The sequence below is a fragment of the Falco peregrinus genome, chromosome 8 (genome assembly GCF_023634155.1).
Source record: "Falco peregrinus isolate bFalPer1 chromosome 8, bFalPer1.pri, whole genome shotgun sequence".
Lineage (NCBI taxonomy): Eukaryota > Metazoa > Chordata > Aves > Falconiformes > Falconidae > Falco > Falco peregrinus.
Window position 1 is genome coordinate 58,581,499 of NC_073728.1, and position 24,520 is coordinate 58,606,018.

The window sequence follows — 24,520 nt, forward strand, 5'->3', positions numbered from 1 at the left end:
CTTTTGCAAAAAAATCAATTCCTTGGTGAAGCTACTTCTCACTTACAGTGTAAGATACGATAATAGACTAGGAGAAAAATGCATTTTTGGCAACTTTTGGCTTAACCTACTTGAAAATGAACTTCTCCAGCTTCCAAAATGAGCAAGCTTCTCTGCAAGAAGGGTTGCAAGGGGAAGTCAATCTGTTTGTAGAGCAGTGAAGAAGTGTGATAAATTCAGATCTTAAAATCCTCATTTTATTACATGGTTGCCACTCAGGCAAACTTCTCATTCTTTTTAATAACCATCATGCTTTGATAGGAATTGAGTACAGGCCTCAGGATTTGTCCATATAACCTGACAAATCCTAGCAAATATTGATTAAAACTGAAGTAAAGCTAACAGGGGCAGTGAAAGCTGACTGCCTAATGCGAGTGATTTATTACACAGCACTGTTTTTCCTTTGGCGGGTGTGCACGCAGGCTCCGAGTACTAGCCCTGAACTAGAGGAATTATTCTGTTCAGCCACTCAACAAATTCTGGCTGATGCAAATACTTCTTACTGAAAGAACTGAGTCACAATTTCACAAATAAACCTTTTCCCAGCTTTGATCGCCTAAATAAAGGAACATTGGAACATTATTTCTACTAGCACCATCTGGTCATGTCCCGGCAAGGACTCCTGCTCCCAGGCCAAAGGACAAAGCCAGTGGTTGGTACCCAACGTGCTCCCTGAGAAGTCTGGGCAAGTAGGAGATGCAGGGTGATCACTTCAGCTTTATAAGTATTCACTTAATGCAGAGAAATACAGATGGAGTTTGGTTCCGTATGCCATTAGTGCTCTGTCTACTTTATTGATCTCAAGATCTCAGTGCCTTTTCCGAAATCTAACGTGCAAAGAGAAGCACAGCCTTTTCTGGGGGGTTGTTAACATTCATGGTAATACAAGCTAGAAAAGAGGTGAAGAGGAATAAGCCATTCCAGTCCATACAGCAAAGCAGAGCCCAGCTTCCAGTTTTCCAGCCCTGTGCTCCTCTCACCAAAGCATATTTGCTCTAGTAATCTAATCTTTCCTGCTGCTAATTCTGTACTAGTTTCTCTGTTTTGTTAATAAAATCAAATGTCAGCCTCGCCATGAGGAGAATGTACTGAAAGACATCCTGCTATAAAGCAGCCAGCTGTGTTGTAGCTTTTGCTTTATAGCAGTTTCAGACGGCTGTACTTCATCCCCCCTCTGCTCTCTGCAGATAATTCCCCCACTTCCCAGAGGAGTTTACAAGTCACAACAGGGCGTGCAGGTAAGGAAGAGAGGCAGAAACAACAGTGACAGGATAGAGGAGGCTGCTTTACATCCCCTGCGAGCTGGCAGAAATTGGGAGAGGTCATGCAAAAGGCAGGGATGCACAGAACGTGCCACTAGGTGTTCTATCCATAGGGTGCCTTATATGTGAAGGGTTTGGCCTCCCCCATGAGTTTCAGTGAAAAAGATGCATTTGTCTTAAGTCAAACAAAGATATCTCAACCAGTGGTGACTTCGTTGCCTCTTCAAATAAAACATTCTCCCTTACTTGGACCAGCGTAATGCCCCAGAGTGGAAGAGATGGCAGATGGTGTGGACACACTGATGTAGGTTTCCCTTGCAGTTCCCTGCTAGAAGGAAATTGCCATCAGACCAGCTGCATGGCATCTTCCCCCCAGACCAAGGATAACTACCCGATGGGCAGGACTCAAGGAGTTGGGGTGTCTTGTGCACATCACACGCTCCAGGATGCCCCATACCATCTTCCTCTCTAACTTAATCATAGAAAAGCAAGTTAAGAGGAAGGCAATTTTCAGCAAGCCATCAGCATAAAGAGATGTACCGTCTAGACGCCTACCTAGGATCGGTACAAAATTCAGGATAAGAAATTCAAGGAGGACTCAGCTTATAATAGAAATGTGGAGTAGCAGAAGTTCTGCGTGGATTTCAAGTGTAATTCAGCACATTTTGCCCTGCTGTGGCAGACACATTTTTTTTTTTTGCAAGTGTGTACCTCTCATCCTCCCTGTTCTTTAGCCATAAGCCTCACTCCTACGAATTTTCTTCTTTTTTATTCCACTATTCAGCAAAGCAGAGACAGGAAGCATTGCCAGGGAAGGTTTTGCAATCCCAAGGCCAGTGTTATAAGATCAGCTGTTGCAGGCAGTCCCAGCATCACATGTATTTATTTATTTTCTAAATGAACACAATGTGTCTGCATTGAATGCTGAAACTTAGATTGGTCTATCCCTTGTGTTGAAGGCTTTGACAACAATAAATCATTATATCATTGCATGGGTGATGGTGGAGCTCCAGTAACCTTTTACAGCACACTATCGACCATCAAAATAACTTCATCCTAGCCAAGTTCCTACACCATACGAAGCAGAGCCAGCAAATGGCCATACACCCAGCTTACCTCAAGATCCTTGTAAATCACCAAAAGAAATGCCCTTCTCTCTCTCCCTTAAAATATTTCACTGTAAGAGAAATTAATTTTTCTTACTTATCATGCTTTATCTTACTTTCCCAAGTTTTTAATGTGTCCCAAAAGTGTGTGTTTTCTTGTTTTTTGTATTTTTAATTTAATTTATTTTTTAAAATGAAAAAATACATATATTGTATAGGAAAACTAGCTGTGCTTTTAAAAGAGCATGGTGAGTTCCTTTTCAATGCAGCATGTTCAAAACCAATGGAAAAAATCATATTAGTTCTTTCTTATTTTAATTACATGCAAATCATGGCTCCATTTTAGATACTTGGAAATAAGTTCTCCAAGTGCTTGATTATGTTTAATAGGGGCATGCAAGTCCTATCCGGAGGCTCGAATGCAAGCCATAATATGCAGCAGTAATGGAAAGACTGATATAGAAGCAGAAATTAAGATCTTCAGTGTTTCTGCTTTCTTTGATTTATTTAACCCTACTCATACAAAATGCAGTACAGTTGGGAAATTTGTTTCTAGATAAGAAACCTTTTTTTTTCTTCAGCAGGACAATTCATCCTAAGTAGTTTCCATGCATTTTGAAAAATGCAGCATTTTTCACACGCAGACCAAAAAAAAGGAAATGGAAAAACTTTAATGTTATTTAACACTGTAAAAAAAAAGTTATATTTAGTGGAGAAACATTAACTATATATTGGATATGTGTGAATTTAGGTTGTGGATCGCAAGTGCGCATGTACATGCACAGTCATGTACTGTTAAGCTCTATGAAACTCTGACGAATGTTGTCCAGTCCAGGGACATTTGTAATACTGCATTTGTATGATGCTCATCATCATCAGGACATCATTGTTCCTAACTCACAAAGATGTGTTCTTAAGCATTGGTTTGGTGAGCAAGTGGGATTTTTCAAGGCCAATCTGATCAGGCCTTACCAGACAGAATCCCATGGCAATGGTCATTAACATAAGCATTTAATTATGCTTATGTTCACAGCCATCTCTCTGGTTGCTTTCATCTCCATGCCACAAACCAGCTTTGCCATTCTGAGCCTTCTGCTGTTGCAGCTGAACCCTTGCTCCCGCGTTGGTAGTTCTGCATCACCAAGCTCCAAATCAGTAATGATATTGTGTTTTGTTCCACATGAAAACAAATCCAAATCGCAAAACCCTGACATCCTTTGCACAATGGAATTCTTGGGTTTTAACCAGCTTTTTCTGGGAGATCAGGGTAATCCACTACAGCACGACTTGCCAGTTAAATGAGCAACGTGCCTCCCAAACCTTCTTTTATGGGTTAAAAACATCGCGGAACTTTAAAAAGTAACGATACAAATCTTTAACATGTCCCTGATGCAACATCACTCCAAGGCAAAAGTATTCCTACAGCTGTTATTCCAAGTGATCTGCCAGGGTGCTCTGGGAAGGGATCTCACTGGTGAGTGCAACCCCATGTAAGCTTAAGGCATGCAGTAATTAAGTATTAAAAAGAGAAAGCTTTCCTCAGTCCATCTACGTTTTGTGGTTTGTGCTTGTTTCTAGCCAGTAGCTTCCAAGCATTAAAGCAAGAGAACAGTTCTTCCCAAAAGGGTGGAGGAAGACCATAAATAAATGCCCGCTTGCTGTTTGCAATGCTAAGTGGTATTTCCCAAGGGGACCATTCAGGTAGCAGCACCAGGGACTCAGTTAATTGCCCCTGTCTTCTATAATAAAGCAACTTTCCTAATCTGGAGAGAAGCTCTCAGGCCCACAGGAGTGTCCATTCATGTTGGTCGTAACTGGGCTGAAGAGGGAGGCCAGCCTAACTGTTCAGCTGTGCCTTGTGAAGACCCCATCCAATTTCACATAATAGCAGCCTGTAGAATCTGAATAACTGAATGCTGGGAAACCTCATTTACATTTTAAATGAACCTGCTGATGCCTTTGGGCAATCTTGATGGTTAATAGCTGTATCAGTAAAACATACCATTCTTTTCTCCCCTCTAAAACAAACAAACAAATACATCTAAGGCATCAAAGCATCTCTTCTCTGGGTAGATGCTTCATCTCTAGTATGAGGTCTGCATTTTAAAGCCCTTCCTAGTGCTTTTAAGCACTTTAAAAGCCCCTAATATAGACAGTGACACTGGATTTTTTTTCTTTCCTCATTAAAAAACTAAAGCAAAACAACATCACGCACACACAAAAAAGCCCTTCACAAACATCACAGACTCCTTGACATGATCTCCACAGAGGACAACGACACACTGACATCGTCTTGCAGAGGAAATACAGTTCAATGTCACAGCACTTTCCTTAATACCTCAGTAATCCCTAGAGCTACTTAAAGAACTGAATTCTACCAGTAATGGGGAGATGAACTGTTTAGCAGGTTTCCCTCCATGCAACTTGGTTTCTAAACAGGATCATTGTGAAGCAGATTTGACTACAGACACCCATCAGCTACGTTAGTTGAGATGAGCAAGCGGAGCTTTGTGTGATTAAACCCTCTCTTAGAGATGCCTTAGTTTACAGTGATTGCCCAGACAGTTGGCTGAAGGTATTTTTGTTTGCTGTTCATCCTCACGCTCGGTTACCTTTATGGATTGTACTCATCCATCTTCCATTGGCCAAGTTTTCACCCTGTGGCTTCTTTCCGCAGTAACCCTTGGGGAGAATAAGCGTCAAACTACCTTCTGCTTCCTAACACAGTCCATGGCCATGAACAAGAGGGGTGGCAGAACTGCTGAGTGAAGAGAATGGAAAACTTCACATTTTCCTATTAGTCCAACACTCACAGCAAGCTAGAGAGGAATACTTTTGTGAATGAGCAATTATAGCTACGGATATGGCTATAACTAGTCAGATGGTGGTAGCTAATACATCCTACAAAATCACCACTGCCTCCAGCTCCCTCAGGAAAGATGCAGGCTTAGGCAATGTCACACAGATCACCTGTAGGCAGACTGAATGGTATCAAATGATGGGGGGGGAATCAAAGGAAATGGTGATGTTTCTTCTATGGGCAACAAGAGCAACAGAGTAGATCAAAAGTGAACAGAGCAAGGTGCACAGCTCTCCAGAAAATTAGATGCTAAAAAGTAGTAAAAGGAGATTCCAGCTTGCTGGCCAGGCTACACCGTTCCTTTGAAGGACCCCCCTCAGGGCCGGTCCCATCCACTGAGCCAGCTCTCTGGAAACTTGCTGCCATAAATGTCTCCCCCTGAGCATCTGAGCGTGAAGGAAGCATTTGTAAAGATGTTGCTCTGAATTTCTTGTGCTGCAGTCAGATGATTTTTCTAGCATTTAACACTCTGAAAGGCAAATGTCAGCACCGCATTTTATCCAACAGTTGCTGCAGAAGACTGAGCTGACATCCTTTTAAGTGTGTCCAAAGACCACGTACAAGCAAGTGTTCTGCCTTATGGTGGAGACACCATTGCTGCGTGTTGCTGAAATGAGAGGCTTTGGTCAGGCTGCACGACAGGAAACCGGGTGGGAAAGCGTTGGCTCCGCTTTCATTGAGCCTCCCACAGCAGATGGGTCGAACATTTTAATAAGTCTTCTGAGCAGATGAGCTAAATGTTTTAGACCACATAAGTGCTGATTAGAGAGGCCTTGTGTGTGTCCCCATGCTAACGTGTCAACTTTGCCAAAGCAAGAAACACAAGGTTGCTGTAGTAACAGAATTAAAATGGCAAGAGAGAAATCAGTGGAGAGTAAGGGAAGACTGAAAGAATACAACTCAAGCCCACCTCTCGGTTCCTAGTTTTCTGTGGAGATGGGCTGAAACAGAATGGGAGCTCAGATGCAGATTTAAGAGGCTAAAATTGATTATACAGCAAATGATAGTTTGCCAAGAGGCAAGGACTGGTAGAAGCCACATGTGTGACCTATAAGGAGAGGGGTTTACAAGAGAACTGGCTCCAGACAGTCTTGCATCTTATTTTCCCCAAAAATATATTATTTAGCGGAGATGCCATATTGAGAACCTCACTGGGAGCCCAGAATGTGCTAGCCTTGAAAAACAGCTCTAGCAAGGGAAGGAGGACATAGTCTGTTTGTCTACTGGAAAGCTCTCCCAGCGCAGCAGCACTCTGTAATGTTTATTAGGAATAGAGGGAACACATAAAATGAGTATTAATTTGTAAGATGAAGCTTAAACGATTTGCAAAAGTACTGTGTGACAGTTACTTGTAGCTGGTACTCTATGACTTAGGAGTCCCTTCTTTTTCCCTCTGCATCACCTGCAGCATGCCCTCGCCAAGCTTCCAGCACTCCACCAGCAGGGACTGACCCAGGCAAGACCCCAGCTTTGGCATTTTTTCCAATTACTACTGATCTGTGCAAGCTCTAGCTTACCCACCCACTGGGGTGAGAGTGGTGTGGCACTGGGATCCAGGCAGGAGTGTTTGTGTGGGTGGATGATGAAAGGACAGAGAACAACCTATTACTCACCCACAAACTAGAGCCTTTGATGGGGTGTGATCTGAGAAAACAAAATCCCTGAGGAAGCAAAGGAATATCAAAACCAAACATTGAAAAGAAAGGTAGTAAATATGTTTTCTTTCCTGTTAATCTTTGGTCCCTCATTTGTTCCTGTCCCATGGGGAAAAAAGTCCCCTGGGGAGTTATCAGTTAAAGCCAGAAGAAACACATCAGAATGGAGTTAGACCTCATGGGCCAAACTCAGCATTCAACTGAGAGTCGTAAACTGTCAGCAACGTTCACTCCTGGGATCTGAGTCCCCACTAAGGCAAGAAACTTAAGACAGATCCACAGAGAGATTGGGTCAACACACCCATTGATAAGGAAAGGGACTCTGAGGCCGAAATAAATAGTGTTTAACTGGATCACTGGCACTTGGGTCTCAGCTGGAGGGAGATACCTTCTAACTTCCCCCCCTTGAACCCACAGCCCCTTCCCTTTCCCCTGAGGTCTCCAGAGTTGGTGTCCCTTTTCAGAAGAGGAAAGCTCTCTTTCTCAATTCTGCCTTTCTCTGAATTCATTTCTTGATCAGGAGAGTGGAAATTAGATTAGACGTTCATCTCAGATGCGGAAATGTTCCTGAGAGTGTAGTATCACATGCATTTGTCAGTCCTGCTTTCAACAGCTACAAAGCGAAGAGGCTTCCATCACTTTTGCTATGGCAACCACTCCATGCACTTTAGTTAAACTTCACTTCACTTCTTTTCCTCTGATGATATTCAGCTGGATTTGTCCTTCCCATGGTCAAAAAGTCTGCAACAGCCACTCTGAATTCTGCCTGCATGGACAGAAATTGAAGGCTAAGCCAACCCAGCCACTTTGACAGTGCAAACTGCCTAAATTAAAACATCTGCAATGTCTATACCTAGGCAAATAAATCCTAATTAATTCAATCTTACAGAGAAAGGTTTGTTTATTCATTACACAGAATAGAATTGTGAGTCAATTTGTAGACACCTGGGCTGGTATCAGCCTTCTGACACCGCAATGTGAAACCAGCAGCCCACGGTCAGAGCAAGCTAAGAAATCTCACTGTTCCATCTTGCAGACAAAGAAGAAGGGAGGAATCAATTCTAAGTTGTGTCTGTTTTTTTCCAGGGGGTGATGATTCACCAAGGAACCTTCTTCAGAGCTGACCTTCTCTATCCCATTTCTGGTGGAGCTTCTTTCCAGATTTCTGGAGACAGGTAACTCTTGCTGCGTTCTAAGTTTGGACTTGTGTGTCAACCTCCTCCTCCCCGCCAGTGCTAGACCTGTGGTCTGTCTTGTCTGCAAGATATTCCAGATCAGGGGATGACTGATGGCCCACTGATGCCAACAGGAAAATATTCCCAAACCTTGCTGTCATTGTGTGAGATGCCTGTTGTCCAGATTTTGACCTGATCGTTTGGAGCCGTCTTACGCAGAGGGGTCTGTAGAATTAACCTGCAATTGGTGAAACAGGAAAGAAATTTAGTCTTTATTTTGTCAGGAAAGAGTTAGGAGCTTCTGAGTCCTGCTGTCAACTTCTGAGGCACAGACTGAAAGGAGTGGCATTTTTGTTAATTCCCTTAGAGCCATCTGCATTTATTTCCTGCTTTGTTGCTAATTAATCTGTTTGTACTATTTATATATTTGAACTGTTATGAGTCTGAACCTGATCGCAATTACTTCCCAATAAACTAGGAATAACCTTGGGGAAATCAGAGGCATTCCAGGGGAGATCAGACGCAAGCCTAACTTCCAAAACCTTTCTCCTCAGTGAAATTTCTCTCCCCCAGAGGGATGCAGGGAGTGCATGCAGTCAGCTTAAAATCTAGGTATTAGACTGTTCGCAGTCTCTAGATCCAGTCTGTTTTACTCTTCTAGCTTGTCAGTACTATTAGTCCACTCCTGCATGGAATTTTACCTGGTAGTAAATAGAATTTGCCTGGGGCTGCAGATTGGTTTGCAGCCTTTGGCCTCATGATATTTGTAAGCAGACAAATTAAGAGGTAACTATATGTATAGACATATACATACGCAAACCATTCCTACAACTTTGCTCGCACCTTGAATTGCACATATGTAATATTAGCTGCTGCTGAGATATTGAGAATCAGTGGCTTTGAGTCCTTAAGCAAGCAACTCTGAATTGTACAGAAATCACTGGAGACAAGAATAGTGTGTGCAGGTGCTGGTGCAATTTTCTTCCACATGACTTTGCCAGTGCTGAAGGGCTCCTGGTATTCCAGCTCAGGATTCCAAGCAGACACAGTGTCATCTAGAGGAGAAAGATGGCCATGCACACTGAGCTACCACGGGAATATTTTTTAAAGGGAATGAATGTCCTGAATGAAACCAGCGCCTGTACTGATGCAAACTGCCGTTTTCCCTCCCTCATTATCCTTCTGGGTTGTGCATGTGTGTGTGTGTGTGTGTGTGTGTGTGTGTGTGCGTGTGCGCACCTGGGGCATGACATGAAGGTCCCTTGGGAAACTCCTTTGTGATAAACCATAAAGAATATCTCACTGATCTGGGTCATTTCTGTCTTTCTATTATCTCCTCCTTATTTCCCTTCTCGGGAGCATGGCAGGCTAACAATAACATTTGATACTTCAGTGGCCAGTTTGAAATGCTGTAGAAATAGCTTGGATAGTGAATTATTCCTTTGTAATTGGAGATGAGAGCCGGCAGGAGCCAGGAGGAAGATGACTGGCTTGCATTCAGGTTCCCCTTCTAAAGGCCTTACTATTTCTTTGCTTCTACTGTACAGGAAGCAGCCAGGCTATTATTTCTAGTTGTTGAGTACAATAGGGCTTGGAAGAAATGTGTTGGGTTTGTATTAACCTCCTGTACTGAAAATCTTGGCCGAGTTAACTCAGTCCTGTACCCTCGCAAGGCGCAATAGATAAATGAAGTATTGAGCAGTTCACTGCATGGGAGGTTTTTCAATACTGCTGTGGAATAAAAGCGCTGCTCTGCATAGGTATTTTAGGTAGCACAGAGCATCGTGCTGCTTTTGGCCAAAGTTTTCCCTTTGCGTGTCCCTGCTGTGCAGCCTCTTCTGCTTTTGGAGAACTGGTATAATTTGTCCCCAAAGATGGATGTACTTATTTCATAAGGCACCCAGACAACTCTCTGGCATTTATACTTCTTAATAACAGGCATTAGGAGAACATTAAACATAGTGGTCCTGGGGTTAGCTGCTTGATTGCGTGTTAGGATTTCATGCTGTGTAGGAGGGGGAAATGAGGAGTAACAACAACACAGCTTTAAAATACGCTCTTCAGCTAAAGGAGTCTAAGAGCAGTTCCAAACAGGCTGTCATGTGGGAGACTGACACAGGCCTGGTAGGGAAGGTGATCTTAGTCCAAAGTTGTTTCTGCCCTTGTCTTGAAAGTTAAGCATCCATGAGCAGGAATAACTTTGCATGAGTGAGTTCTTCCACAAGAAGTGCAGCTGTCAAACTCATTTTGAGAGCATTTCTTCAAAATCAAACAGCTGCCTCCAGGCTTTGGAAACAGTGTGTTATTTAGATATTACCTGATGGGAAAAGGGGTTTTAAGAGCCTTTGTTTATTTGTTTTAACAAAGCCCAGCAATTATAGTCTAATTGTCCTAGGACATGCCAGGTTCACAGGAGACATACAAAGATGACAAGAACCCCACTTGGCTTAAGAACAAAAATGAAGGATGAGTCACTACTGGTACAGACAAAACTGAACAATAACTGATAATATTCCTGACAAAAACATTCAATTCAAGATAGGTCACAGAGTTTCAGTGTTACAGAGATTCAGGATCACCATAAAGCGACATGAAAGGTCTTGAACCTGCACGAGCGGAGGAGAGAGCAACTCTAATATTCATACTTCCCATTAAGAGAGAACAAGTCTCAGTTCTTTGTGCCACTAGATCTCACCTCCACCAGGTACCTGCTTTTGGCAGACATTTCACTCATGGTATTATATAGCGTAAGTGAGAGAACAGGACAATAATAGATTCTTATAGGATCACTGGGCAATTTTACTTTTTTTTTATTATTAGAAGCCACAGAAGGTTTTGAAAGGTGTGGTTTGGCTCAGAGAGCATAAGTTCTTGTAAAAAGCACCTCAGTTGTTAGGTGACACAAGACCAACTCCAATTTACATTTAGAGGATGTGAGTAGGAGGTGGTATGGACATTTCTTTGGAAAACAGTTATTAATAGTTGAATTTATAGTAAGGTTAGACATAAGGCTGAGATGTGCTCAACACCTGCTGATCGCTTGCCACTTCAGTTGACATGAGGGGCAGTTTGTAGGATTTCACACTTCTCTGGATTTGATCTTCCAAAACCAAGACTGTTTCAGAAGGTTGCATTAAGTATGAGTCATCTTGTAAAGAACATGATTTGATGATGGGTTCCTGAGCTGGGAGCTTGTTTGCCCAGATACTGCTTATGTCCTCACTCTGCAGTTGGTCGGATTCAGTCATCTACTCCATAATACTTAGACTCCACAAGAACAGCAGACTGGACTTACAGTCTTCTGCATCTGGCACAACAGTTCATTTTTCTTCAGTATCATCTACCCACCCAGCTATCCCTATCCGGAGTACACACTGATGGCTTGGAAGAGTCACTCTGTGCTGCCCACTGCACATAATCATAATTATGCAGGTGATTGCTGAGCAGTTGTGTGCAGTGGGCTACATGCAGTAACTCCTGCAGGCATGCTAATGTGCTACTAACCAGCACTCTCCTATGCTGTAGTTGTTCAGAGAAAAGTAAATACCTGAGAAGAGATAGCTGAATTGGTTCAGAACCTGATACTCAGAGGCACGTGATTGGGATAGATCCCATAATGACTTACTGATAGCAAGCTAATAGATAATGGGTCGGGGGTTATGCTTCACATATGAGAAACCTCACATTTTGGGAAAATGAGAAACAGAGAGAGGAGAAATCCTGTTAGGTCTTGTCCTTCACTAACACCGGACATACTGCACATCAAATCCTCTGCTTGTATGTTAATCACCCCACTCGTTAAGCAGTAGGAGCTGATTAAGCTAAAGTCACTCAGACAGTCTGATGATGAAGGTTGTGTAAAGTTTCAAAGCAGATCAAATTAGATGGCTGGATAAGTATTTGCATACATTAACATTAACTAGCCCTTTCTTTTGTAAAGATCCAGGCAACATCTTTCTGGGTGCAGCCTAAATCAGCATTTTAGTCATGTTCTCACATGAATAGTTCACTTATGTTCCTAATACTGCAGGTCTGTGGCTACAAAGAGATAATACCACATTAAAAAATCTTGAATAAATAAATATACATTGGGTAGGCATAAAGCTTAACAGGCAAGTTGTCCTTTCTAAATCAACATGCATGGGACAGTTAGAGCTACATTTTGTGTTGCTACCAGATTCAGGAGTCATTGAGATCTAAATCAAATGACCTAGAGGTTAGATGTGTTCAGTGTCCTGAGTCATCCAAACCCTGCATGTGTCTGAGTAATGTAATAATACCAGTGCTGCTGCGCTTCAGAGCATGGGTTATCACATCCTGCAGCAGCATCTTGGGTCCCAGCCTTATGAAAACCTGTTGTGCTAGCTCAGGCTCTATTAGGCGACCCATTTGCGTACGTACTATTTGCCAGTGTTTTCTGTACCGTTTCTGACATGATGAACATTCAGGGATCCTACTGAAAACTATGGCAGCTGCATGTTGTCCCCCCTTGAAAAGGAAAGGAGGCGCTTCTGGACTTCCACCAAGGAGCACTCCTCTGTGAGTGGTTGTAGGAACACTTAACAACTTCACACACGTCGGGAATAAGACTTTCTGGTTTGGATTTCTCATAGACAAATGCATCAGAAGCGCAAACCAGGAATAAAAGTATTTGCTTTTACAAAGACTACTATTTTTGTTACTTTTGATATGAGAAGATCTGTGTGCAATCCTGGTCACCTCCGTTTGGGTCAATTTAGGCAGTAAATCTGTAGTAACAGGTCAATATCATCCTGTGTAGCAGTGAGTTCCCATGTGTAGCAAGTTTTAAAAAAATAGCAACAAAAGAAGAAAAGGGACAATTATTGGTGTGTTCAGGCATCGAAGGAGGGGGAAAAAAGAGAGCAGTGATAAAGCTTTATCATTTCTTTCCTGCAGAAGAAATTCAAATGCACTCTACCCTATCAGTTTTAGGCAGACAGATGACAGATGCCCTCAGACTTGAAAGGCTCAATAATATTGCATTATTATTATGACTTCTTTAGAGAGGATAACATTTCAACTATTAAAATGACTTGCTTTGTCCTGGCTTATTGTTAACGACCTACTTTATCACCATCAGTAACCTGAATAGCAATGCTCTCACTGGATATGGTAATCAAGAATCGATTTGCAGCCTGAGCTAAGCCTAGCTGTCACTATTGGAGTCTCAGCTAGCTGGACATGTGTGACTTCCAAGCTGTTCATTTGTTCTTTCTCCTTTAAAAGTTGGTGAGGAACAGACCAGTATCACCTCACTAGTAGAAACCTGAATCTTTCTCACTGCAAAATAAGCCTGTGTAAGGCTACTGAGATGAACCCTTATGAAGGTCCCAGTCCATGAGGATTTGCTGCCAGACTGCAAGCAGTTGACCCAGTCAGTGACTAATGACTGCTACCGAGAATTGGAAAAACATCTTCCTGGAAGAAATAAAGTCTCTTTGCACCATTACCCAAAGTCTAAATATCTCTGTGGCTGGACTGATCACTGGGCCCATCAGAGAGCTCAGGCTACCTGGCCATGGTGTCGCAGAGCATCACAGACTACTTCTTGATGAGGACGCAGCTGAAGTTTGGAGCCCAGCCTTTTAGACTGTATATTCAGACTCTTCGTTTCTACTGTGGTCAGACAATAGAAGTGGAGTTCAGGCGAAATAAGAAAGCTGGTGTTAGACCAGCTAAAAGTGTCCTTCCAAACATTTCCTTTGTAGCCAGCAGAAATGGGTGTTTGGTCTCTCGAACACAGTATGCATCTCATTCATTTGTATCCATCTAAACATGAGTGAATTAGTCCGGACAGAAGAAAACATGTTATTTCATTCCCCTCTGCAAAAGGACTCAGAAGAATTTGATTGTAATGAAAACATAAGGGACCACGGGAGGTAGTTCTACTTTCTGGATCTCACTAGGCATAATGACTACAGCTGCTCGTCCTCTAACAGAAAAGCTTTCCTGGACAGCTGGTGTTAACAGTATTAGGGAAGAGCAAATTCATCCATGTGGCTGTCATCTCTGTCACTCCCCTACACCATAGCTCCTGGCCAGCAACAGAACGGAGCAGTCCTCTCAGCAGAGAGAGCCAAGGCATATCAAAACCCCTCCTGAAGCTGGGGTTTGACCCTTTTTTCTAATGCAATTGCAGCAGAATCCAAGATTAACGTTCTCCATACACCTTTCTCCTGAACACAGCTGATTCCTCCACAGTTCCCAGAAAGATCTCTGTGGTACTTCAGTCCAGGTCTGTCCTGCACTAGAGCTAACAACTCTGACGTGGTCTGGCGTCTGGGGTGAGTCACTGAATAACTATTCTTAGTTAGGCAGAACACCAGAACCTAACACTGTTAAGGATAAATTATTCTCATTTGATCACACTGCTACCAAAAAAGTGTAAAACACAGTCCGATGGAACTAAAATATAAAATATAACGTGCTGATGAAGTTTCATTTGGCAGCCAGAACATTCAGATTTTTTCATTGGTAAAATATAGTTGTAAATCCACAACCAACTGTATACCAACATTTCAGGAAGAGTTCCATCTAGTTAAATTATCTTTTCAGAAAAAAATATTGCCATCTGCAAAAACACTAGCAAAGTATATTCATGTGTTAGTCCTTCAGAAATCATTTGACCAGGCTGCTAATTAGTCTGAACTCAAAGGTTACCCACCAACACACCGTGTCATGCGTTCTCTTTTTTTCCGTAATGAAGATGTCTGAGCAGTCTGAGAGAGAATACAACAATGGAGATGAAATTTTCCAGAGACAACAGAGAGGAGGGGGGGTATTGGCATGTGATCAATGAAAATAAGCCAGTGTTTTAACTTACTATCCAAGATGCTTCAGATGAAAGTTTTACAAAGTGATAGGTGGTTGCAGTCGGAGATTTGAGATGTCTCAGAGGACTTGATGTTGCTGATGTTAGCCTTCTGACGTCCAAATTTTGTTTTTTCATTCCATCTCATTAGTAGGGATAGGTCTCAGCACTGAGCATCTGTCACTGTATTTCAAGCACAGCAATCAAAACCTAGAACACCTTAGTGGCTTCTCCTCAGATAACTTAATCTAAAACACAGGGGTAGCTCTGAAATCAGATTTGAGCTGTCTCTGGTCCACTCTACAGCTTGTGTTAAGAAAGTGAGGCTGGTTACCTTCTGCCTTCAAACAGGAACAGGAGTTACAAATGTCTGGTTTTCTACAAGAGATGTGAAAAACTGAATGTCCCAGCCTTAATCCTTACAGGTAACCTCCAAAGCAGTGTGTTACAAATACATGCAGTCTGCGTTCCTGACCCTAAATGCCCTCTAAATTCACACCCTCCGAATACTCAGATCTGCTCTGGCCATGGCCCCATAGATTCATACTCTAAAAGGATCTCAGCTGATCATCTAATCCATCTGCCTGCCCTGGGACACAGACTGCACCTGCTCTTCTGAGCAGACGTTGCAAAGCTCACCAGTTTGATGTCACTGAACACCTCGAGGGCTCTGCTCTAAGAGTAAGGGGGAACAGGTGCTTTCCAGGTGATTTTAGTGTGAGTGTTTGGGTGCTTCTGAAATGAACAGGGGGTATTATCAGTAGCGTCTTGTCCTTACAAAGGTCAGAGAGCGTGCGAGAATGATTTCTACAGCAAGAGGTAGCTTGGGCTACCTCTTAGGGCAGTGAGAATATGATTTGAACCATAGCACAACGCAGCTGAAATTCCTCCCGTATTGCAAAAGAAGGAAGGAGGTTGCTACCTAGTGGTGATTAACTGGCCTATGAAATATCCCATTAGTGTCGGTGGGGCCAGGGCAAGGATAAACCACAAAAAGCACGAGTGAAATCAGCTACAACAGAAAACATTCTGTTTATAGGGTTCGCTGGCTGACAGATGCCATAGTTTGAGCTGCTCCATTTGTTCCTGCGAGTATTTATTTCACACTGTCACTAGATAGATGTTTTCCAAAGCACTAAAGAACAAGAAAGATCATAATTGCTCATTATGAATTGTTACAGCTCCTTGAGTCCAGTCAGCATTTATGAGCCAGTTTTTAAACACTGGCATTACTAGGTGTGTTTATTACATATTAATTTGTGCATATGCATGTATTTGGGTTTACTGAGCACCTTCTACTGAGGATATTAGACTCCTAAAGAAGCTGCTCATCTCAGGAACAGATATCCCCCAGTAAGCAGATTCCCACTGGGCAAAGCTCATTAATTAACGAGAAGCTCTGGATTAGCATTTTGAAGCTAGGCATGGAAGTGACCAGCTAGGAGCAGCTCAGTGAAAATTAAACCAGACTGCCTCACAACAGCAGGATGCAGCTGCATGCTCTCCATTTCCCCGCTGACTGCTCCATTCCCCTGTGAGGATATTCAGCTGCAGCAGAATCTGTCAGGTATTCTTTAAATTGCTTCAGAAACTCCTTGTGGTGCCTGTAGGAACAGTGGAGAGAGGGGAATTTGGCAATTCAAGGAAATGACAGTGTCAGAGGTGGCCTGAAAACACTGTCAGTCTTAAGGCCGTGTTAGACCTGGAGACCTCAAGAAGGTTTAAATCCCTAATGGGAGCAATCTTAAAGAGGATAATATTATAGAAGTGTTCACAAGGACAAAAGCTTTTTGTTGCATGGAACTTACATAATGCTGAGTAATGTTTTCTGAGGGATAAAACAGAGGGAGAGTTGGCAACAAAACGGACCTACTGCAAACCACTGTGCCCTGGTGGAGCATCTGCAAATGCTCGTGAGCAGGAGGTGATGTAGGATTTATAGATGGTTATCACAAAGGAAGTTTTATATCGTGGCAATTCCATGTAGGCACAAAAAGATGCACTAAACGCCATTCTGGGCTGGGAGCAGAGTGATGTATCCTCAGCCTTGGTTTGGAAGAGTGTCCCACCGCAGTCAATGGAAATAAGTTCTGAGAGCTCCTCCGAGCCCCTCTCAAGCCTCCTTGCCCTGGCTAAAGTGAAATTTTATGCATATCTCCCTAAGTAATCTCATATTCTGATGGGCTGGCCGCCTCCTCAGATGACTACTTGGAGAAGGCAGTGGCCACCTTGTTCTTGTCTGTATACTAGTTTTTATAAAAGGAAAATGTAAAAGTTTCAGGGGTCTCTGACAACCTCGTTCTCTTTGCCTCTCATCTTGGAATCACAGCTTTCACGAACAGAGGTGAAAGACGCAGATTTCCCTGTGGGACCCCTGTAAGCCTGTATCATCACGACAAAGACTATTCTTGTTCAGCCCAGGAGCATGACCTGGCATCTCCTTGAACTGTAAGCAAACATCTCAAATGATGATTGAAGAGTTCTCCTCTATTACGGACTCTCTGCTTGTAACTGCATACACTGACTACAAGGTCATCTCAGTGTTTTGACTAAGAGAAAATCTCTAATCAGGCACGTGGGTAATACCTAGGCCTACAGTCAAACCTCACACCAGACCTAGCCATTGCCTAATCTTTTCAGTTTAAGCAGACAAGACAGATACAAGGTAGGAAAAAGACTGCTTGTCTTCCTATATTTCTATATTCACTCTGTCAGACAGAAAAAAAGAAGACCGTGACTGGCCTAAAACCACATCAACGCTAATATTGGACTGAAGGAGACTAGGGGGTTGGTATCAGGATGGCTTTGGTGAATGGGGCCAGCAGTCATTGAGGTCTGGGAAGTCCTCTAGTGGCCAGCACGCTGCTGTGGGAGCTGGAGGAAAGAAATGCAGCTTTTCTGGAAAGAGGCAGATAATAGCTTCCCTAAGCATTGCTTTGGCTTCCTACAGAGAGAAGTCTGGAGAGTTCCAGATATTTTTGTCTGTTGTTAAATTCAGCATACAGTTGCCATTACGGGCCCCTCTAAGAGCCTGATCGTTCCCAGCATGAATCCTATATTGCAACACTGAATAAAGGAAAGTACTTGCCATTCCTGCAAGAAGGAGAGAAATGATGCTCCTACATTATGGTAAGGGCTATAAAGCAGATCTGAAAGTACTTTGGTGCCAGGCTTCTCTGGGTGGTTTGAGCTTAGTAGGTGCACAGGCACAGAGCTTGGCTCAGTGTGAACACTTTGCTGCTTTTAGGATCAAATAGTGAACGGGCAGGGAGTCTGAAGTCAGGCGTCATGTCTAAACAGGGAGGATTGTGGTCACACACATGAAGTAGAGCGTTTGAGGGAAGCTCGTTGTAAAACTTGGGTCGCAACAGTACTGCCTGACTTGGGAGCGTAGATATAGCCTGTGTTAATTTTTAAAAAGCCATATAGTTTATTCAACTTGCCAAGTGTTGAGAAACACTGTAAAATTCATCTGGTGGCTCTGTTGGAGAGGAAAGTGATGAACAACTCTGATGTTAGATTCCCTCATAACAGAAGAAATAGATGCAGTATGAAGAAGCTAAGGCTTATTTTTCACCCAAAGTGCTTAAAAATTAGTTCAACTTGAAGTAAATGTTCCAGTCAATTTGTTTTTCCACTACCCAACCTGCTTTGTTAGTAATGCAAGAGTAATAGAAAAAATATATTGACAGAACTGTATCCGCAGAATACAGAGCAAAGCCTGCCTGTGCTCGCGGGGAAGACTATTACCAATTGCTACAAGAATGTTTCTCAAAATGGTTTATAAGGCATCAGCAAGTCTTTAATTTAACTGTGTGCCATTATTACATGCTGAGTGTGGTTTATTATTGTACTAATAAACCATAAAGAAGACTCTATAACTTCATTACCACAGTCAATTGCCATGTGCGGTGTTAATTTGCCAGCAGATCATTAATTGCTGGTACTCGCTGAAACGCAGACATAAAGCAAAACTATTGGGCAGAGTTTCTTTTCCAGATTCTGTTCTGCTAATGGCAGCAAGACTGAGCACACGCAGAAATATCTGTGAGTTGCCAGTAGATAGGCTGAGCTCGCTACTGAACCCAGTAGAGAAGGAAGCCGCAGAGGTTTCCAGCCCCAGCAGTATTCTTCTGACCTCTTGGTACAATGAAGGTCGTTTTCCAAACAAGCCAAATGTATTCAATCTGAGCCCTTAAAAATGCATGTTTTACACTGTCTAAGTATTTCACAAATGTAACTGTTCTGAGAAGTATCATTTGTCCATAGAGGAAAACCAACCTAAAATACCTCATTCAGCTGAAGTAACCTTTTCAACTGAAGTGCTAATCTGCATTGTTATATTGTGTCCCGAGGGAATTTATTTTATACATAAGGTTGTTTCGACTTCTTTATGGCCTATCTAATGGACAGTACCATGTACATATAGAGCTCTATGTTATGGACCCCTCTGCGGCTGGCAACATGGTGCCTTGCGCATCAGCAGGTAGTTTAAGTGCATTGGGAAAGCTGCTGGAATAGAAAAATGCAGTTTAATGTTGACAGAAATCAAAAATGTTTCTATCAGTCCAGCAAAGCAAAATAAAGCATCGCCATTTTCAAATACCGAAAATGCCAAAACACCCACAAAAATCTCTGATCCTGTGAGAAGTTCATCTTTTGCCCGATTCACAATGAACCCAAACGCTAGAGTTTTATCTGGGGATGAAATTCCAAACTGTACTCGGCTGAATCAGCAATACCCAACCCCACCCACCCCCACCCCCCGTTTCAGAGTAAAGTGTAATGGTTCTGATGCTGCGATGTAGATCTTGCTTATTATGCTGCTAAAAATAGAAAGTTTTTAATGCTTACTTTCTCTGGAGATATGCAACCCCACCCTTTCCAGATGCGCGATGGGGTATGTTAAGTTTCATAGGAGGTGTTCTAACTAAATTGCTGGCACGCTAATGTCCTTTTGCAAAGCTTGTCTTACACTTCATTACCCAGTACAGAAATCTGAAAGGCCTTAAGGTCAGAAGAAATTCCTGCCCACAGTCAGTGTGGGATATTCCTTTACTCACCCCAGAAGATGAATGCAGTGGGACTTGATAGCGTAAGACAGACATGGTAGCAGTACTCTGCAGCTCACACTGTTCAGAGGTGGCTTTGATTCTTGTACTGGTAAAAGACTTGACGTCTAACTGGGAAGTTTCTCTGGTTCTGATAACAAGGTGGTAATTTAGCACCATGGGCAGCTTCACCCTGTAGCAAGTTTCCAGTTAGTAGGAATAAGGCAAGGGGAAAAATACAAGTGAGAGAACGCTTGAAAGTTTAAGGGCATTAATTGCCTCCCAGCTGTCAGGGTAGTAATTAAATTCAGCTTGTTGACTTCAGCTTTGTTGCGATTATGTGAAATTAATCTTCAAACACACTGAGAGCTTCCATTGCTGTTCATTTTAGTGCTGAAACCAGCAAATCCCAAACAATATTCTGAGAAGCATTGGCATGCATCTGGCAGTCACCCAAAAAAAATGTCAACTTAGAGAAATGTGAAGAAACTTCTTTCCCGGTTTGCTTTTGTGCAATTTTTTTCCTCTTTGTTTATTCTGCTGACCAGACCAGAACTATGTCCACCTCTCTGGAAGAGCAGAAACTCCACTGGCAATCTTTTGAGGAGGTCACAAAAGTCCAGTTGCAATTATTCTTGGACTCCTTAGCTCAAGCTGGATTAGATGTAAAGGATTACTTCAAAATTTCAGCTTTCAAAGAACAAATCCTTCCTGCTTGTTAACTTTTGATTAGCACTGTCAGCCTCCCTGTGCTAAGCATCACACACAAATAAAAGTGATTTCTACCCCAGAAAGCTAGAACTCAAACTCCCTGCTTAGCATGCAAATGCATTACCTGACTTGTGCATGTGTGTCAAAAATTTATGTATCAATATAGTCAGTGCAAGCTTGTTATTAACATCAACTAGTATGAGAAGCTCTTTTTATGTAAGGTATGCATAAATACATGGGTGCATTTTACATCCTTGCTTTCAGATAAAAAAAAAATCTATGAATATAGAAATGCCTTTGTAACTGCACTTACTATATTAATTAAATGATTTTCACTCTTAAACACTGATGTGCCAAGGAGTATTTGATTAGGTGGACTCTTACATCTAGGCAGAAGCAGATTTCATTATCTCTGCTTGCTGCATTTAGCTACTAGGTTTTGCCTAAGAGAATTAGGTCAAATTGGCAGCATGATTTAGATTTCTCTCCTAAGTTTTGATGTCATCTTTGAGAAGCCAACAATCTCAGTAATCAAAACCTGCATCAAGAATTGCCCACTTTGCAGGGTATGAGATAACCAAGTACCACATGGCGCCTGAGATATATGTGGGGAAAATAAACAATGAATTCTATATTGTGTGGACCAGAAAGCAGCAGAAGAGTAGCAGAAGTCAGTACTCCTTTCTCTCCTGAATATGGACACTCAGTTAACATTGTTGAGTTTCGTCCACTGTACAAGTTACTACAGGTGAAATGCTATAACCTCCTGGGCAGTGATCAGTTCTCCCTTGTACCTGCTTTAACAATGGAGCATCTCCACAGAGGATGCCCAAGTAGTTGGCACAAGAAGAGAACTGGGATGAAGTAGTTTATGGTGTTGAATTTCCTACATCTTGGGTTCCCATAGCAATATTCACTGGTAGTTGCCTGGCCACTACCAAATGAGGACACTGACTGGTCCCAGAGATGTTACACCTTGTGAAAGGAATCTGGAAGCAGTGTGTCACACAGCTGAGAACACTAGGAAGGCCTGGGAACTAGCTGGGTCCTCTCTGACTCCCCAGAAACTTTTCTAGGGCAAATTGCTCCATGGTCTGATAGACTGACAGCTCTATTATCCTCTTATCTGGGTATGTATCCTGATTTTTCCATAGTACCTATCTGATTCTCTAGCTGGTCAAAGAAGGATGCAATCGATAATGTGCCTCTTCATGCTGTGTACAAAGGCTTTACAGGATTTCTTTGGGGATAACTATTTGACATCAATCTGGATGATGGAGAACACTACTGACTCTACCTTCAAGAACTACATGCAGCCCTATGATGCTGTGTTACAATCTGTAACCTCTGTTCTTTGCCTCTAAGACAGGACTTGCTGTACAAAAAATGTCAATTGATAGAGGGCAGAGCTCAGTTTTTCAGAGCTTGTATTACAAGCAAAGGATTTGCACATGAAGCCAGCTACTGGATGCAAAGCCTGGCTGTCAAGTTGGCCAAAGGGCAGAACCCCTCACCTGCTTTTGGAATCACTTGTTTTCCTGAATCTTACTAGATACTGCCTTGTAGTCCAAATGGGAGAAGTTCCAGCACAAACTGAAAAGCTCTGGGGTATTTTTACCCTTCTGGTAGCCCATAATTATGATGAGCTGAGAATCAACCACAGTGAATTTCAGTGCCATTGGCTATACGCCTGGCAGGCGTCCATGGCAGCCTCAAACCTCATGCTTGTCTTCTAGCTGAGGGCAGCTCTTGCCCTTGCTGTTTGTCAGCTTCCCACCCAAGGGAAGAGCAATGAGAAATTCCTGTCAACATGTGTAACATTGCAGGACATGAGACTCCATCAGCAGAAAGAAGTGGGACTGGTACCTTGGTTAAATCTTTACATTGTTGACTGCGTCATCCCAAAGTTTAGTTCAGATTTGAAAGGGAAATGCATACTTTATCCATGTGTTTTTAAACAGCACCAGGTTGCTAGGTAAACCTCTAGGATGGAGATGACAGTAAACTACTAGAGCTTTGGAAAACTCAGTTAAAGTCCCTGTATCACAGAACTTCAGATATGCTCTGTTAGGTCATTCAGACCTGGCTTCTGTTCAGAAAACTTTAGATGTTTAACTAGGATATCTAAGGAGCCTAATTGCTGTATGCTCTCCCTACAACATGAGGTTAGAGAGAAGCCTGTGAAAACAAGGTTTAGCCCGCCTAAGGTATGCTATGAGGATAATTGCACTAAAGATTGTAAGGCATGTTGTGGAGAGTGAGGGTGCTGGGGGAAGACAAGCCGCTGCAAAGTTAATTACGTTCTGAAAGAAAAGCTGGAGTTCCTGGAGTTTGTTGTACCAAGACCTGCTGAGACCTTTTCAGCAGAGCTTGCCACAGGCATCTGGGTGGTTTTGGCTCATCTTCTGCGATACCTAAGGAAAGAAACTGCAGACTCGGGGTACAACATAACTTCTGATTTTGTGACCAAAATTGCTTTGCCTTTGTTCCTCGTAAAATTTGGCTGTGCTCTGTTGGAAGTCCTCTGCTAGGTGTTTGGGTTCTGACCTTGGGTCTAACCTTGTCTAACCAAGTCTGACCTTGCAGCCCAGCAGAGGAGTGCAGCCATAGCTTGGGTGCTGCAGTCCCACAGGCTGCCCCGCAGGTTGGCTACGTGTCGTTGTCACACCCCAGCCGTAGCACCCGGGGCTGGGGAGATAGCCATCCTCTGCCACCATCCCTCGGGCTCTCACTGCCTGAGCTGCCACTGCCTGAGCCCCACGAGGTGAGTGCCACCCGGGTGTCAGCCGGCGCAGGCACAGCAGCCCGCTCGCAGCTGCATGGCTTTTCCCTTCTGGAGCTGGCAAGATCTGCACTGCAGATACAGCCTGGGCTCTGGTGGCTGTGATTCCTAAATACAGCTTCCCTCTTACAAGGCTTTTTTCGCCTTTCTCATTAGAAAACAGGAGAATCGCTGACCCTAAGTTTAACCCTAATCTTAACCGTTTAACCCCAATTTCTTGCTGAACTATTTGTTTCAGACTTTTTTATTATTTTTTGAGCAGCGCTGACAGACGATAGTTCTGGAATAGTAAAATGTCTTGCAACCATGGTAACGCAATGCACTCATTGGAAAGTTTTCTGATACTAAAAGAATTCGTTTACCACAACCTCGTACATTAGGTTTCCTATGAGGTACCCAGGCTCACCATGTTATTTAAAAGCACAGAACTCATTAACTGATCAGGTAACATTGCAGAGAAACACTCTGACATGCTACACAGCATCTGCCCCTGGAGCACACGATAGGAACAAGCCCAAAGGAAACTGCTTATGAAAGCTATCAAGCTGGAAAAATTGGAAGTATCGTCATTAAAGGGTACCTTTGTTCTATTCTGTTGTAGAATTCCCTTGCTTCAGATATAAACTTTAATTTTGCAGCAATCTCTTTTGATTTGTAAAGAGAAACAGAAGCCCTACTACTGACAATGAGAAGCAATTCCTCTCCTCTTTTCACATTGCCACCTTTTCCTCTCAGTGGGAACAGATTCCTGCTTGCTGGAATCACCGGTACCTCCACTGTAAACATTACCCATAATTTACATCTTTTTTCCATTATCTCTGTCTCTTCTGAAGTTATACCTAATCTTACTCTTTTTCTTTTGTATTATGCCAAATTAAAATCTCCTAAGTGCATGAAAAACGGGGACTGTAATACATGAACAAAAACTAATAAAGCCAGAAAAGAACATGAAATCAATAATCTAATTCTGACAGCTTGCTTTGTCTCAGTGGCCAGGCTGTAAAGATGTACTAGTGTTTCCCTCCGTTTAAAATTAATTGAACTATT